The sequence below is a fragment of the Protopterus annectens genome, chromosome 1.part0 (genome assembly GCF_019279795.1).
Source record: "Protopterus annectens isolate FY-2018-M chromosome 1.part0, PAN1.0, whole genome shotgun sequence".
NCBI classification, from domain to species: Eukaryota; Metazoa; Chordata; order Ceratodontiformes; family Protopteridae; genus Protopterus; species Protopterus annectens.
The window spans coordinates 788316238-788335591 of record NC_056725.1 but is presented as its reverse complement, the minus strand read 5'-3'; positions in this window follow the sequence as shown (position 1 = coordinate 788335591).

Here is a 19354-nt window from a genome sequence, read left to right as displayed (position 1 = left end):
CTTGTTAAAAGATTACTGGTCAAAGCAGAGAAATACAATTATGTTTTTTTAACCATACATACTCGGATTTGTCATATTCTGTTGCACTTTTCAGCACCTGGGGTTCTACTGAAGTATACAAGACATGTGCACTCATTTGGCCATGTATATACAAGAGAAACTGATAAGCTTCACACTGTTTTCCAGTACCATGCTGTTCTTCATATTATATACATTTTGTATTCCTAAACTTTCCTTCTTAACAATCTTGTTGCATTGCAAACTTTTAAATAACTCCATTCTGTATTCTTGCATCATCATCATCATCATCATCATCATCATCATCATAATCGTCATTAGTAGATTAACTACCAGCAGCATTTTATTTTTGTCAGTATCTAGACACATATGAAGAACTCCTAAGTTAAAATGCTATAAGCTGGACCTTATGGCAGCCTCTATGGATGGTACTCATTTTAATTAATTAATTAATTAATTTATTTATTTGCTTGCTTGCTAACTATACAAGTGAGTTGATTTTGAAATTACTTGTCTTCTTAAGATGTAAGATATGCACTTTCAGTAAAATATCTAAAGGTCAGATTCACCTACCCTTCGGTAAGTATTGTGAAAACAAGTCTGTCTCACCAACCACTGTTAAAACAAGCAAAAACATCCTCCCAGCACTTCTGGAGGTATCTCTTTAGCAGCTCATGTTTTTGTTTTGCTAGGAATGAAATGGCACTTGTCTACAGAATCCCCTAGGGCACATCCTTATTCAAACCTAATTTCCACAACAAAGTCCCTGGAACAATTCTCAAGCAGTACTTGTCTTACAGCATTGGGGGAGGGGGCTATATTTGTAAAATCTGTCTTATTTTTTTTCTTCCTAGGCCGTTTCTCTTGATCTCTTCCTCCCAGCCCGCCCACAAGTGTGTTTATATGTGTGACACTTCTTCAAACAGATGTGCCTTTTACTGACAGCCACATTCCCATGCCTCCACCACAGATAAACAAAAGCTTGGTCAGTTCATTCGTAATTCTTCCTCCCCGACTCCTTCAAAAAAGATATTAGCAAGATTTGTAGCTAGGATTCATGTGCCTGGGAGCAAAATAAACATGGGTGCATCTGTTTAACTTTACAGATAAAAGTGGCACTCTATTTTACAGTTTATACATTAAGATGAAGGGCCTGAACCTAAAAGACAGGTAAAGAAAAGTCACAACTGGTATCAAGGGTACACAATAAAATGTTCACAGCTGTGCAATGTTTTGAATCAGCCTTTCTCTGTATGTTTTAGGATTAGGCTGTAAAAATAATAGTTCCAGCTTTCTCACAAAGGGCTAAGAGAAATTATTTGCTTGAAAAACAATATACTTCATTAAACAAATAAAATGTAACATCAGTATAGTACTATGGGCATATAAATCAGAAGCTCACAACCAAAACAAGTCTGACACGTTTTAATTCACCAAGGAAAAGTTTCCAGAAAAGAAGCTGCTGTGTAGATAATTCCATCCTTGCTTTCTTTACTGGTGAGTGGTATTCCAGCTGGGTCACGGAACCACAAGGCATGTCATGTTAATGCTACCGCCTGTAGTTCAAGAACATAGATATGTCATCCTGAAACACGTTCATGTAGAAATGTCTGTCCTTTAGCTAGCAGAATCAGTAGGGTAATTTAGTGGCAAAATATAAAGGGAGAAAGAAAATCACATGACAGTACAATCAAACAGACCTATAGGTGTTCCTTTGGAAAAAAACAGTTTTCTAGAACAAAGTCATTTTTTAGCTAGTAACCTATATAATGTATAACAGATAATGTCAAATGTGCTTAAAAATAAATTTCTGCATATTAACTCCAGCCTTTTAAAGTGCACAGTGTAATAGAAATAAGCACTCAATGTATGCAAATAGTGAGACCTAAAGATCTAGGCAGCATCAACAATTGTCACCTTTTATGAATCAAGCTTATTTTACAGAGGAGCCATCTGTATATGCACATTTGCAAACTCTCCCTAAGTGCATTCCCGTATCATCACACTTATAATACTAACATTCCCATATCACCCCACTTATAATGCTGACTCAAGAACTACAGCTTTGAGCCGCTCGACATAAGTGCATTGTTATTTTGTGTAGACAAAACTACGACATGCATGTTCAATGTTACATCTGACATTTTTTAATAAAAATTCACCATTTTTGGGTTTCCACTCTGAAACATCAAAATGCTTTCAAATTATTGGTCACTTTTGCTTGCAGCATAGCTTATGAAATTTTTGGACTAAACACTTCCTACTAGGCAGAGTTACAGCCAAGTTGACAAGTTTTTAGCATTGGCTATTTGCAGGGGCAAGCCCCATCCTGTCCCTCATGTCAGCTACTGCAGCACTTACCACCCCCTGACACACACACTAATTTATTATAACTCTGATGCTCTGATACGTAAAAAAAACACATTCTATTTTCACACAGATTAAGGGTGCTTGTACTTATTTTTCAGGTGGTCAATTTCAGAGTTACAATAAGTGTTGGGATGAGGGCAAATATCTTCAGTTTTGAGGGACTGCAACACTTGCAACACATCTCACAGCTATTCTGTGGGTGGTTTTATTAGGAAGGCCCTGAGAAGCCACCCGCTATAAATCTGGCAGTGGTTGCATTGTGTCTTGCTATTAAAGTGAACACACACACATATGAAGCTGTGAGATAATGAATGTGATTGACTCTTATTAAAAAAGATACCATGATTCTTATTAAAGAAAATTGAGTAGAAAAATGTGAATGCAAGTATTATTCACAATTTGTAGTACCATGTTGATGCATAAACTAAAAACATATTTTCTGTGTGAACTCTAGAACTGAAATTCAAGAAAAAAAGTGTGAGGCACACAGAGCTACTTCCATAGACACAAAGCATTGAATTTATGCAAATAAAATGTTTCAGACTGTGATTCATCAAATGCACTTAAGAAGATGGAACATAGTACAGTACAGGAGGAAAAGTCTGCCCTGCAATATAACATGCCACATTCTGCTGCATTGCTACAGTAGTCACCAGAGAGTACAGATACTGCAACACTAAAGTGATTGCATGGCGCTTAGTAACTATCTGGCGACTGCTGTACATACCATAGGCAAACTAGTACAGCCTCATTCCATTAACTAAAGCATGGTATAAGACAATACAGCATTCCATTCATGTATAATGGATTTGCTAGTTCTAGTACCAATCATTGTAAAGTTTAGAAGACAAAAAACTGGAGGGAACATGACAAATTACGACAGGACAAACAGCACCACACAGCAGGAAAAGACAGAACATGCCTGTCATAAAACAAGAGTAGCTTTACCTTCCTTGTCATGCCATGGAACTGGCTTCACATTTGTCCTGAAGGGAAGCAGGGGAAATCTGTATTTCTTTAAGTTGTGAATTCCAAGGCGGGAAAGCTAGTGAGTTACATCAACGATACTAGTCATTAGGGACACAGTTAATATTGTGAGCAATATTCATTCCATTAGAGGTTTATTTTGATGACTAACTTAATGTTTACTTGTATATATTGCTGATATGACCTTTCTTTGCGTACTGTTCTATTATGCACAAAATACTGCTCAATAACAAAGTCTTTACTTTACACTATATATTATTATCATTGTCTGTTATATTAATTAAGTGGAGCTTTTCTCCCCGGGCCTCCACTGTAAATGGACCTCATCCAGTCGGACCATCCCGGTTAACAAATGTAAAATAAATAAATAAATAACTAAAAGGTTCAGAAAAAGAGCTTAGGCAGGGATAGGGCCAAACAGTATTTTAAGAGAGAAACTAATTCTAAACTGTTCTTCAAAGTTTTTCTTACATCTGTTCTTGGGGTAACATGGAGCTCAAATTGATAGTACAACAGGAAGCCCTTCTTGATGTAAATTTAACCCTGGATTTTCAGTCCGTTATCAACATGATGGTATAGCACAGACACTCCAAATCCAGAACTCCGACCGAAACACTAAAGGCGGGGGAGTATCCATTTTCATCAAGGATACACATCCAGGTTAGTGACACTGCACAAGGCATCGGAGACCATCCATGTGCAGCTAACAGTGGGCAAAACTGCTTTTCAGTTTGTAGCCTGCTACAGATCACCCACCTTGTCCCAAGACCCCCACTCAGCATTCCTGAGAACACTGGATAATATGAAGGTCTCACCAAACACCATGATATTGGGGGATTTCAACTACCCAAACATTGACTGGGAAAGCTAATCAAGTCCAAACTCCTTTACCCAATGGTTCCTGGAATTTATAAACTCAAACACCATGGAACAACTGGTCACCACTCCTACAAGAGGGGACAACATATTGGACCTGGTCATCACCAACATGAGGGCTCAATGTTCCACACCAGAGGTTAACCCCTCGTTGGTAAGATCAGACCATAAACTAATCACTATGGACATCCACATCCCGACCCTACCCCCAACCAAGGAAACCACTGTGAAAAACTTCTCAAAAGCAAACTTCACACTTCTCAAGACTGAGGTGGAGAACTTCAAAGCACCCTGGCTAATGGAAAATGCTACCCAAAATGTAGAATCCTTCACAAATGCATTCTATGAGCACCTACAGGAATGCATGGATCATGCCATCCCAAATAAAACCAAGACTCACTCCTCCAAAAACAGGAGACCAGTCTGGTGGACCCCGGCCATAAATAAACTTTACAACAGAAGGAGGAAACTATTACATGATAGGGCAAAATCCCAAAAAGGGAAGGCATCCCTGATCAGTACTAGCAAAAAAACTTCGATCCCTCATAAAATCATCAAAGGCTAGCTTCGAAAGAAAAATTGCCAAAGATTCTAAAGATAATCACAAGGCTTTCTTTAGCTACATCAAGAACCTGGGTGGTAACTCCCAAATCTGCTCTGAGCTGGTGCAAAATGGTACAAAGTACACTGAACCCACTGACATTGCCAACATCCTGGTGGGCAGGTTCAGTGCAAACTTTACCCCCCCCAAAAAAGGACCTGTGTCTATCCCAGAAGTATGCAGTCCCCCTGACATCACAGACACACAGGTGAAAGCAGCCCTTTCCAAAGTAAAAAATACAGCATCAATGGGTCCGGATGGCATTCCGGGCTGCATCTTACACAAACTCCAAAAAGAACTAAACACTCACATAAATTCACTGTTCCAACTCAGCCTCACCGCAGGTTATGTACCCAAAGAGCAGCGTACAGCAATGGTAATCCCACTCCACAAAGGGGGCGTCACAACGGATCCCAGGAACTATCACCCTATAAGGCTGACTAGCCTGGTCTGCAAGGCTATGGAGCACATCATCATGGATCTCATAAACAAAGACATTGGGAACCTCCAAACACTGGATCCTACCTGATTCGGCTCTGTTAAAGGCAGATCTTGCCTCCTAAACCTAGTTGACTTCTTCAAAACAGTTACCAAAGCCATAGATGAGGGAAAGGCAGTCCACACAGCCTACTTGGACCTCACAAAGGCCTTCGACACAATGCCACACTCTGGTATCATAAATAAGCTTATCAGCCTAAATATCAATCCATTCATCACAAGATGGGTTGCAAACTGGCTCAGGGATAGAACTCACATGGTCAGAGTTGTGGGTGCCATGTCTGACTCTAAACCGGTTACAAGTGGTGTGCCACAGGGCTCTGCCCTGGGACCCCTCTTGTTCGATGTATACTTCTCTGAGGTACAGGCAAGCACGGGAGGACTGTGGCTGACCAAGTTCACAGATGATTGCAAACTGGGAGCCATAATCAACTCACTGGCTGACACAAGAATCCTCCAGAAGGGTCTTACAGAGATGGATAACTGGTGTCAGAACCACGGCCTCAAGCTAAATGCCAAAAAATGTATAGTCATCCCCTTTGGGAAAAACAAAGTGCCCACAAACTACCACATAGGAGGTAATCCACTAAGTACGGAAGAAGTAATTAGGGATCTGGGGACCCAAGTAGATAGTAACCTCTCCTTTGACAATCACATTACCAAAGTGGTTAGAAAAACCTTCTATATAGCTCACCTAATCACAAAAGGGTTCACATCTAGATCAAGAGAGGTCATTGTGCCCCTCTACTCATCACTCATCAAGCCCAAAATTGAGTACAATGCCCCATTTGGGATGTACATTACCCAACACCTGCAACAGCTGCAGAGACCTCAAAAGTACCTCACCAAGATGATTGTGGGCCTCAAACAGATGCCCTATGCAGCTCAACTAAAGAAATTCTAGCTCTACTCAGTTGCTTACCTCCTATTCAGAGGCGATCTCTGCCTGATGTACAAGGCCATGTATAACCTGGAACTAATGGACATGCTCCACCTCAAGAAAAACAAATCCATTAGAGCCACACACTCCAGGGATTTAAACCTCAGCACAGCTATAAATAGGACATGCTGGAGGGATAGATTCATATCCCAGAGGCCTCCCCCGCTGTGGAATAGAGTCCCAGTCCATGTTAGGCAGAGCCCCTCGCTGACCCTCTTCAAGAGAAATCTTGATGAGTGGATGGAAAATCGTAGGTTCACTCCTGGGATCACTTCTCTGGCCCTGCTGGACAGGGGCTCAGGAATCTAGTCTAAAAGGGAGGTGAAAGCCAACATATTCTGGCTAGGCTTGTAAATGCCCTAGGGCAGATATCCTAGTACCTACCTATGAACCTATGAACATATTGAACAAAACACACTGGAGTATAGGTTCATAGGTTCATAGGTTCATAGGTATGTACTAGGCTAATGACCCTGGAGCCTTTACAAACCTAGCCCATAGAATTACCCAGACATCATGCCACCTGACCTTAGTTCCCAGTGTCTCTGTTGAGTAGAGAGCCACTGGAGTGATCCCCAGGGTGAATTTTCTATTACCCATCCACTCATCAAGATTTCTCTTGAAGAGGGCCAGTGAGGTGCTCTGTTTGACATGTATGGGAAGTCTATTCCATAGCATGGGCAGTGTCTGGGTTATGAACCTGTCCCTCCAGCATGTTTTGTTGATTGTGTTAATGAGACTGAGGTCACTGGAGCGTGTAATGCAGAGGGATTAGGATTTCTTTAGATTTAGCATTTCTAACAGAGCTGGATCAGACATGGCTTTGTATGTCAAGCAGAGATCGCCTCTAAGTAGGCGATATGTGGCAGAGAATAGTTGGAGTTTTTGAGTCTGTCCATATAGGACAAGTGTTTAAGGCCTAGGATCCTCTTTGTGAGGTACTTTTCCGGCCTCTCCATTTGTTGTAGGTGTCTAGTGAGGTACATGCCAAATGGGGCATTGTACTCAATGAATGAGGGAAGAGTAGAGGGAGACAATGACTTCTTTCTTTCTGGATGCAAAACCCTTAGTAATGAGAGGTGCCACATAGAAGGACTTTCTGACCACAGTGGCAATGTGGTGGACAAAAGAGAGGCTGCTGTCAACTTGTGTTCCCAGATCTCTTATAACACCTTCTGTGTTCAGTGGACTACCATCGATGTGGTAATTCATGGGAACTGGGTTTTTCCCAAAGGGGATGACGACACATTTTTTGGCATTGAGCTTAAGGCCATGGTTCTAACACCAGTTGTTGGTCACAGCGAGGCCTTTCTGTAGGATGTCAACATCACTTTCGGAGTTAATAATAGCTCCCAACTTGCAATCATCTGTGACCCTTATCAGCCAGAGACCCTTTGTGTTGGCCTGGACTTCAGAGAAGTAGATACCAAACAAGAGAGGACACAAGACTGAACCCTGTGGGACTTCATTTGTGACTCTTCAGCAGTCTGACTTGGAGTCCGCTACTTTCACACCAAGGGTTCTATCTTTGAGCCAGTTTGCAACCCACCTGGTGATATTGGGGTTGGTGTCTAGCTTAGTGAGTTTTTCTATGATTCCTGAGTGGGGAATGGTATCAAACACCTTGGCCAGATCAAGGTAGGCTGTATGAACCCCCTTGCCTTCATCCACAACTCTGGTGACTGACTCAAAGAGGTCGATCAAGTTGAGCAGGTATGATCTACCCTTCACAAAACCAAACTGTGTGGGATCCAGAGTTTGGAGATTCCCTATATCCTAGTTTATTAGGTCCATGATGATGCGTCCCATAGCTTTGCATATCAGACTCATCAGACTAATGGGGCAATAGTTCCTGAGGTCTGTAGTCACTCCTCCTTTGTGGAGAGTGATTACTGTAGCATTGTGCCATTTGATAGGGACAAAACCAGAGGTGAGGCTGTGATTGAACAGGGCACACAGATGAGGTGCCAGTTCACTCTGTAGTTCATGTAGAACACAGCCAGGGATATTGTCAGGTCCCATGGAAGCTGTATTCTTGGCCTTGGACAGTGCTGTTTTAACCTGTGCAGCAGTAATACAGGGTGCCTAGCAATCTACTGGCATTGTGATTCATCCCTTGGGGGGGTAAAGTTGGCACTGAATCTGTTGGCCGGTATATTAGAAATATCTGTTGGCTCGGTATAGGAGGTACCATTGTGCAGTAGCTCAGAGCAAATCTGATATTGCCATGGAGATTCTTTAGATAACTATAGAAGGCCTTGTGTCTGTCTTTACTATCTGCTGCAATTCTGTTTTCATAGCTAGCTTCAGAGGATTTGATGAGGGATCTCATCTTTTTGTTGAAGCTGATAAGGGAGTTTATCCAGTCTTGGGACTTCACCTTATTCCGCATCAGTTTCCTCCTTCTATTGTAGAGTTTGTTTATAGCATGGGACCAGCAGATTGGCTTCCTTTTTTTGGAGAAGAGTGTCTTGGTTCTATTGGGTATGGCGAGATCCATGCATTTTTGTACATGTTTGTACAGTGCATTGGTGTATGATTCGATGGTCATGCAACTATTCTCCATTTGCATGGGTGCCATGAAGTTAGCCACCTCTGTTTTTAGGAGCCCAAAGTTAGCTTTGGAGACGTTTTTCATGGTGGTTACCTTTGTGGGGGGTGGGGGTGAGGTGGGAGGTATGTGGATTTCCAAGGTGATCAGTTTGTGGTCGGATCTAACCAGGGAGGAGTTGACTATTGATATAGAACAATGATAGCCCATATTAGTAATGACCAGGTCAAGGATGTTGCAACCCCTAGTGGCAGTAAGAATGAGCTGGTCGAGGGAATTTGAATTAATGAATTCCTGGAAACATTGGGCAAGTGTATTGGTACATGAGTAGTTTTCCCAGTTAAAGGAAGGTAGTTAAAATCGCCCAGTATGAGATTGTCAGGTTGGACCTTAATATTCTCCAGTGTGCTTAGGAACATGGAGTCTGAGCCTTGGGACAGTGTTGGGGACCTATAACAGGCTATGACCTGAATCGCTGTCTTACCCAATGTTAGCTGCACCTGAAATATCTCTGATGCGTTATGTTAGGCTACCAGTCTAGAGGTGTGAGCATCCCTTAAGAATATGGAAACACCACCGCCTTTGGACCTTCTGTCCAAGTTCTGGGGCCGAAAGGTGTGGAATGAGTTATAGCCTGGTAGTGCAGGGGTGCTTTCTGCTGCCTTGAACCAGGTCTGTGTTACAGCACAAATGTCAATGTTCTCCATGTTAAGGAGTGCCTAGAGTGAGTGCATTTTCAGATTTAGACTTCTTGCATTGAGCAGCATGACCCTCAAATTGCATTTGTTTGTAGCTGTTACAGTGGTAATTTGGTCTTTCGAACACTGCCTAAAGAAGGCACAATAGGGGAGGCAAGAGCCTTGATCAGTATCTGGAAGCCCAGGGGTGACAGATGCAGTCCATCTCTGGCAAAGCATTGAGATCTGTTAATCATGTCATCCCAGGCAGACAGATATTGGATTCCCTTAGTATGACACCAGAAACTTAGCTAATTGTTGAAATCGATCATTGTCTGCTTGTACTGTGGTATCACTCTGTGTGATGGTAGGATGCTGCTTAGGGCTAGGGTCATACCCACCTGGGCTACATAATCCGAGAGCTCCTCCATGTCTCTTTTCATGTAGTCCAGGGAGGTACAGCTCAGTTCATTCACACCCACATGTACAATGACAGAGTCATATTTGTACCTGTTGTTGAGGGACCTGAGTGCGTGCATTGTGTGACGGATCCTGGCACCTGACAGGCAGATGACTGTTACTTTCTCCTTATTCAACCTAGTGAGTGGGACATCAGTGTGCCTCACTATCGAGTCACCTATGACTAGTGTGTTGGGCATGCTGTTCTGCCTTAGGGGCTTTGGTTGAGTAGCACACTGTTTAAGAGAGTTATGTATCTCGTGATTAGTGTTGTGTTGTAGTGGTCGAATGCATTTCTGCCTTGGAGGTCTCTGCTGTTTGGGTAGATTTTTATTGAAAGCCTCCACAAAGGTGGGTGTGTGGTTTGTATTTTTATGTGAAGGCAGTGCTGATGTGTGTTCTGGAGGGCTATGTCTTTCATGTGGTGTGGTGCAAGTGTTGACCTTCTCCTCTTGACCAGCTATTCCAGTTTTGACTGTAGAGTGCGTGGCTTCTAATTTGGATATATAAGTGCATCTATCGCAAGTCTGAGTGTTGGGAGGTAAGAGGAGAGGATTGTCGGTATACATGAAGCAACTGCTACATTGCCTCATGATGCCCAAGTTCACCAGGTTAATAGGAGAAAGCACAATGAACTGACCTTTAGACATGCCTGGATGGGTGGGTATTATTAATAAGTACTGGAGCTGTTTCCTTGTAAAACATTTAGTGCTGATAGCACTTTTGTTTGCTACAATAATTGCTACAAGAAGTGTGGTAAAGTGCTAGACTGATAAGCTAGTAAAAGTGCAGGAGAGGAGAGGAGAGAACTAGCAGGTCTAAGGGAAAAATTGAAGAGCAGACTCTGGCACTGCTCAGAAGCTACAAACAGTCCTGGATACAGCAAATCAGTATCTGGACTAGACTAGTTATAGGAAAAGCGGGAAACAAGCCCAAACACAGGCTTTTAAACCAGAAAGTTGAAAGAGATGGAAAAACTGGCCAAGCAGACAATAAACTACAATTTCTGGTCCAGAAACCTCTTGTGGTAGATAGGCTACCTAGTGCTTACCACTCCCACTGACAAGCTAAAAGGCTACCCTCCAACACAGAAAGGCTTGGGGGGCTCAGAAGCTTACAAACAGTCAGGAAAGGTGGGAAACAAGCGCAAATGCGGGCTTTTAATAATGGAAATGAAGGTAACCCTATGTGCTAAGACCTTGCTATCCGATAACTACTTCATCTGCTAGCTTCAGTGTTTATTGTGAATCTGTATTCATTTACCAGCTTAGTACCACTAAACTAAGCAAAGTGTGCAGACAGGATTTTTAGGTTTACTTTACAATGACTACCTAAATTAGAAACTGTCTGAATCTGCAACCTTCCATTTTCATGAATTTCATATCAAGAGGTGTAGCTAGAAATTTATAGATATTTATATCAAGATCCTATGCTGCCTTTTGACTTGTGGTTGATTGATTGATTAATTGATTGACTGATTAGCATTTATTTACATAGAAGGTCCAAACTTTTCAGTGAAGGGGCAGGGAGAAAAGCCCCACAGAGATTAAGAACATAACATGAAATCCATAATGAATAACATTAAGTACATAGTCAAAATGATTGTACACGTAAAAAAAAATAAAGAGAATGAAGACATTGAATATTTACAAATAATAATAAACATAACAAAAATAATCACAGAAGAATTATAATGATTGACAGAAATATTAAGAATTTTTGGGGTTGAGAGAGATTAAAAGCTGAAGTCTGAATTTACTAGCAAGTTGTATTCCATGTAGTTAGGGAGGTTTGAGAGTGTAAAGTATAAGAGAGTTATTCCACAGTGCTGCTGTCAGGCAGGCCTTCACAGAGCAGGCAGGAAGCAGAAGATTTAACTGTGACCACATGTTGTAGTTACATGAACAAGTGGTAGTAGGACACATTCTATTACATACGTGTTCTTCGTGGTAGTGCTAAACAATGAAATGAGAAGCTGAGTGTCAGAGAGAGAGGATACAGTAATGGTGGAAAGAAGTGGAAGAGGACTGACAGGGTAAAGAAAAGGTTTTTAGGTTAAGCAAGTGTTAAGACAGAGTTTTGAATGGTGAGGGACAAAAGTAGCCTTGTGCAGAGATATTGGAGCTGGGATAGAGGTAGGATTATTTGCAATATTTACAGGTAGTTTAGCAGAATCATATGAGTTCAAAGCATTTATGTCAGTTTAGTTAACATATTAGTCAGAAATGATATAATAATGTTAGTATGTAATCATGGAAACCTAACATTGCCATGAATGGTTATTTTGTCAAATTCCATAAATAAGGTGTACTGACATTGAAATGTCCATGTATTGAAAGTAGTCTCCTTGATTATGACAAACATCAAAAGCTGTACAGAAGTCCTCATCATGGACAGAAAGCATAACCCTGACTGATACATTGTATTGTGACCTTATTGACTGATAACACTCATAAGAGAACATGAAAAGACAACATTGGAACTAGTTTTGTGCGCCATTTCTTGTCACTCTGCAGTAATGGAGGCTAAAGCAAACAATCATCATACAAGTGGAATAGTAAGGGCTGTATACCGTACACGAGTCTCGGCACAGTAAGCCCATTTTACAGGTAGATGACCTCCTATATAATTTGTAGAACGTCACTTATAATAGAAAGTATTGAGCTTACAGGTTTAAATAGAGTGAGAAATGTAAGAAGAGAGCCATTATGGAACTATCTACTGCAGGAGAAGTGCTTGTAAAATCTACAGAGCACCAACACCTGCATGACCAAGTAGATGTAGAACACCACATTGCAGTGACTATGATTAGAATTAAAGCCTTAGAGTCCAGAGATCTCCCTGTATAATTGTCGATGATGTTATGGTATCCACATCAATGGCTGTGGCAGTAACTTTGCCTAGCAGGAAGTGCTTAGTCCAAAGAGTTCACAAATTATTCTGTAAGCAATTGACAGAATGTGCTGAGATGTCAATAAGTTTAAAGCATCGTGATGTTTCTGAGTGGAAACCCAAAAATGGTGAATTTTTACTTAAATATGTCAGCTGTAGCATTGAATATGCTTGTCATAGTTTTTTCTAGACAAGTTAACTTAGTGGACTTACATAGTGCAATGATATGTTTAATTGATGGAACATTCCTCTCTAAAGGAAAACTATATAGATAACTTTATAGCCTGCACAGACTTATTATATATAATGATATGAGTAGAACAATTCCACTTTTATTTATGTTAATGTCCAAAAAAATCTCTAAAAGCATATAGCTTGATGTAGACTTGCATACTTGATCTAATCAATGACATTGTTTTCACAGTAGAAGAGAGGTTTATATTGTGTAATGACTATGAACCCACAGCCATTAAAGACATATCAAAATATATTGCTAAGGTGACGAGCCTGTGGCAGAAGATTCAACAACTTGGACTGATGAGTGATTACAGCTGTAATGGAAGAGTAAAAATGTGTGTTAAGAAACTGCTGGCACTCTCATTTTTAGATGTTTCAAAGGTGTATGAGGCATATAAGGCATTGCATGCTGAGTTTCCAATTGATTATACTGCATTGTTGAGGTACCTTGAAGAGACAGCAAAATATTCCACGCTATCCAACCTCACTACTGAATCGACAAAAGTTCCAGAGTAGGATGGCTGAGGTGAGAAACAGGAGCCATAGATATTCCAAAGCAAACATTTTTTTTGTAAAATACAAAACTTTAGTGCTTTCAACTCTTTTTAGAAACATACTTCAGAAGGTTTAAAAAAAAACCAGCTGTTAGAAATATGCTTGACACATGCTCCAGCACAGTCAGCTGATAATCAAGGAACAACACAAATTCTAAAATTTAAAGGGCTAGATCTAACATGACTATTATCCTTCAAAAAACTAATTTAAATATATAATTAGTATCAAACCATTGAATAAATACCAGTGAATTAACATATCAAAACTCACTCACTCTCTCTCTCTCTCTCTATATATATATATATATATATATATATATATATATATTATATATATGTGTGCATGTGTGTGTGTGTGTGTGTGTGTGTGTGTGTCTGTGTGTGTGTGTGTCAAGTTATATAACTAATTAATGTGAATTGCATAAGTATGGTTAATTAAAAATTAGAAAAAAATGCATATAAATATATATATATATATATATATATATATATATATATATATATATATATATATATATATATGTATAGGTTCATAGGTTCATAGGTTCATACTAGGCTATCTGCCCTAGGGCATTTATAAGCCTAGCCAGAATGTGTTTGGCTTTCGCCACCCATTTTAAATTTATTTTGCTATGCCCTTTTTCGAGGTTAGTATACTGTGCCTCTATCTAACAGTGAAACAGAAGTGAAACGCCGGCTAAACCTATGATCTCCCATCCTCTCATCAAGATTCCTCTTGAAGAGAGTCAATGAGGACTCTGCCTAACCTGGACTGGGATTTTATTCCAGAGTGAAGGGAGCCTCTGGGTTATGAATCTGTCCCTCCAGCATGTCCTATTTATTTCAGTGCTGAGGTTCAAGTCTCTCGAGCACGTAGCTCGATGGGATTTGGATTTTCTGAGGTGCAGCATGTCCATTAATTCCGGGTTGGACATGGCTTTATCGTCAGGCACAGATCGCCTCTGAACAGGCGGTATGCCACTGAGTAGAGCTGGAGTTTCTTTAACCGGGCAGCATATGGCATCTGTTTGAGCCCTTTGATCCTCTTGGTGAGGTACTTTTGGGGTCTTTCCAGTTGCTGCAGGTGTCTGGTAAAGTACATCCCAAAAGGGGCATTGTACTCGATTATGGCCCTGATGAGGGATGAGTAAAGAGGCACGATGACCTCCCTGATCTAGATGTGAATCCCTTCATGATTAGGTGGGCTATATAAAATGTTTTCTAACCACTTTGGCCACGTGGTTGTCAAATGAGAGATTGCTATCAACTTGGGTCCCCAGGTCCCTAATTACTTCTTCTGTACTTAATGGATTTCCACCTATGTGGTAATTTGTGGGCACTTTGTTTTTGCCAAAGGGGATGACTATACACTTTTTGGAATTTAGCTTGAGGCCATGGCTCTGGCACCAGTTGTCTGTTTCTATGAGGCCCTTTTGGAGGATGCTTGTGTCGGCTGGAGAGTCGATTATGGCGCCCAGTTTGCAGTCATCTGCAAACTTGGTCAGCCACAGTCCTTCCGTGTTGGCCTGTACCTCAGAGAAATATATACCGAACAAGAGATGTCCCAGGACTGAGCCTTGTGGGACACCACTTGTAACTGGTTTGGAGTCTGACATGGCTCCAGCAATTCTAACCATGTGGGTTCTGTCCTTGAGCCAGTTTGCAATCCATCTAGTGACATAGGGGTTTATATTTAAGCTGGTGAGCTTATCTATAATGCCCGAGTGGGGTATTGTATCAAAGGCTTTTGCGAGGTCCAGGTAGGCTGTGTGGACCACCTTCCCCTCGTCAATGGCCTTGGTGACTGTTTTAAAGAAATCAACCAGGTTTAAGAGGCAGGATCTGCCCTTAACAAAGCCGAACTGGGTAGGATCCAGTGTTTGTAGGTCCCCAATATCGTTATTTATGAGGTCCATGTTGATCCTTTCCATAGCTTTGCAGACCAAGCTAGTCAGGCTTATGGGGCGATAGTTTCCAGGATCTGTTGAGGCACCACCTTTATGGAGAGGGACCACTGTTGCTGTACGCCACTCTTTGGGCACATATCCTGTAGTAAGGCTGAGATTGAACAGTAGTTTTATGTTTGGGTTTAGCTCTTCTTTGAGTTCATGTAGGACGCAGCCCGGGACACCATCTGGTCCCACTGATGCTGTGTTTTTTGCTTTGGAGAGGGCGGCTCTTACCTGAGCATCTGAGATGTCAGGGGGGCAGCACTCTGCTAGGATAGATATTTGCCCTTTTGGTGGGGAGGGGGAGGGGGAGTTTGCACTGAACCTGTCAGCTAGGATGTTGGCAATGTCTGTGGGTTCGGTGTATTTTTTGTCATTTTGGAATAATTCTGAGCATATCTGGGAATTACCACCCAGGTTCCTAACATAACTAAAGAAAGCCTTGTGATTATCCTTAGTGCCCTGTGCAATTTTTCTCTCGAAGCTGGCCTTAGACAATTTTATGTGTGCCCGTAGTTTTTTGCTAATACTGATCAGTGATGCCTTCCCTTTTTGGGATTTTGCTTTATCATTTAGTAGCTTCCTCCTTCTATTGTATAGTTTGTTTATGGCTAGGGTCCACCAGACAGGACGTCTGCATTTGGAGGATTGGGTCTTGGTTTTATTTGGGATCGCATGATCCATGCATTCCTGAAGGTGTTCATAGAATGCGTTTATAAAGGATTCTGCGGTCTGGGCCGTATTTTCCACAGGCCCGGGGGCTTTGAAGGATTCCACCTCAGTTTTGAGGAGTGTAAAATTTGCTTTAGAGAAGTTTTTCACTGTGGTTTTCTGGGCAGGGGGTGGGGTCGGAATGTGAATATCCAGTGAGATTAGTTTATGGTCTGATCTTACCAGTGAGGGATACACTTCTGGTCTGGAGCATAGAGTCCCCATGTTGGTGATGATCAGGTCCAGTATGTTTTCCCCTCTTGTGGGAGTGGTAACAAGTTGTTCCATAGCATTTGAGTTTATAAATTCTAGGAACCTTTGGGCTAGGGTGTTGGAACTAGAGTAATGCTCCCAGTCTATGTTTGGGTAGTTGAAGTCGCCCAATATAATGGTGTTTGGAGAGACCTTCATATTTTCCAGTGTTCTCAGGAAGGCCGAGTGGGGTTCCTGGGTTTGGGAGGGTGGTCTGTAGCAGGCTATAAACTGGAAGGCAGTTTTACCCACTGTTAGTTGCACATGGATAGTCTCTGATGCTTCGTGCTTTGCCACCAACCTGGAGGTGTGGGTATCTTTGATGAATATCGATACTCCCCCTCCTTTTGTGGTTCGGTCCAAGTTTTGGGGCCGAAAAGCATAGTATGAGGTATAACCTGGTAGTGCTGGGGTGCTCTCGGGAGCCCTGAACCAGGTTTCTGTTACTGCACAGATATCGATGTTCTCCATGCTAAGGAGAGTTTCGAGTGCATGCATCTTGAGGTTTAGACTTCTGGTGTTGAGTAGCATTACTCTTAGTTTCTTATCCCTTTGTGATACCTATGGAGGTGGGTTTGTCCTTTGAGCCTTGCCTAAAAAAGGCACTATAGGGGTAGCAAGAGCCTTTGCCAATATCCGAAAGCCCAGGGGTGACAGGTGCAAGCCATCCCTAGCGAAGCATCGTGGCTTGTCGAGCATATCATCCCAAGCTGACAGGCATTGGATCCCCTTTGAATGACACCAGTACTTAAGCCAATTGTTGAAATTGATCATCTTGTCTTCATATTGTGGCATCATTCTTGGTGAGGGTAAGATGCTACTCAAGGTCAGGGTCATACCAGCCTGGGCTACATGCTCAGAGAGCTCCTTTATGTCTCTTTTCATGTAGTCCAGGGGGGTACGTCTCAGGTCATTTACACCAGCATGGGCAATGACTGAGTCATATTTGTACTTGCCTTGGAGTGACCTGAGTGCTTGTGTTATGTGGCGGATCCTAGCACCCGACAAGCTGCTCACCGTGACCCTCTCCTTGTTCAGCCTGGTGAGCGGGACGTCAGTGTGCCTGACGATAGAGTCACCTATTACAAGTGTATCAGGTGTGTTGTTTAGTCTTAAGGGCTGTGACTGTTTGGCACACTGGCTTTGTGAGATATGTGTTGCACGTGTTTTGTTTTGGGGTAGCGGCTGCTTGGGTGTCTGCTTTGGAGGTCTCTGCTGCTTCAGCAGATCTTTATTTAGAGCCTCTGAGTATGTTTTTGTGTGATTATGTGTTTGGTTTGCTGTCGTGGTAGGTCTATGTGAGACTGGAATTGTAGTGAGTGTGGTTTCCTTCTCCTCCTGACTGGTTATGCCAGTACTGAGTTGAGAGCGCTTAGCCTCCAGTTTGGCTATATGGTTGCATCTCTCACATGTGTTGGAATTTGTTGGGAGGAGGAGAGGGTTGTCTGTGTACATGAGGCAGTTGTAACATTGCCTCAAGATTCACAGATTCACCAGCTGGACCGGAGAGGAGATTGACAACTGACCTTTGGACATGCTAGAATAATATTGGGAATTCCTTAATAATTGAAAACCAGGGCCAGTGGGGAGTGAGGGTGTAGTGCTTTTAATTTTTAGTGCTGACTTATATAATTGCTTTAGTGAGCAAGTGCCAGGTAACTTAAGTGCAATGTGTTACAGGTAACTTAAATGCAAAAAGACAAACAGTAACTTTCTTTCAAGTGAAACAAGGAAATAAGTACAGTAAGCAATGCAGATATCACTAGTGATCCACAGAAGCTGAGAAGCAGTATTAGGTGGTATAAGCGTTCCAGTGAATTAACAAGCAAACAAACAACAAGCATATAAACAAAGCTAGATTCAGCAGGCCTGGATCTAGTCTATGCTACAGCAAACAAGGTGTACCAATTTCAGTAAGATACAGTTCAAATATTCAGGAACTATAAACCTTTAACCAGAAATTCCCAGCTCAGAAGGGCAGAGTCCAGCCTCTTCTCCCACAAGAGTGCAGACCACAAACCTTCTTAATGTAAAATAACTGGCCTGAAGCCCAAGTGCTTAAACCAGAACTAATACACTATAATACACTATATATATAAAAATGTATATCTATATATCTTATATCGGTATCTATATCTGTATATCTATATATATATATATATATATATATATATATATATATATATATATATATATATATATCTATATACCTGTATATCTATATCTGTATATATCTATATATATATATATATATATATATATATATATATCGGCAGACTGTCAACAATCCTCTCTCATCCAATATGCAGATGATTCGACCCTCATATCTACCTCTACCAATAACTTCTCACCCTAATCTAAAACAGTCTCCTATCCACTGAAAAGTGGCTGTACAATAATCTACTCATCCTTAAACCAAAAAAGACCAAACTCTTGCTCTTCCTCTCCCATTCCCTCTCTCATCATAAATCCAATGTCTCTATTACATCCTCCAATAACACTATCATAAAACCCAAACCCGACACAAAGCTCCTAAGTGTTATCATTGATGATGAACTTAAGTTTAACCATCACATACTCCAATGTATAAAAAAAAAAAAAAACACCAGGAACTAGGACTACTATATCAAAACAAAAAAATTCCTAAACCCCAGTGGCAGACTCTCCCTGGCAAAAGCACTTCTTCACCCTTTCCTTCTATGCATTGCCCCAGTTCTAACTAATATTCAGTCCACAACCTTGCTCAAACTTCAACAAACATACCACAAAGTAACTAGATTCA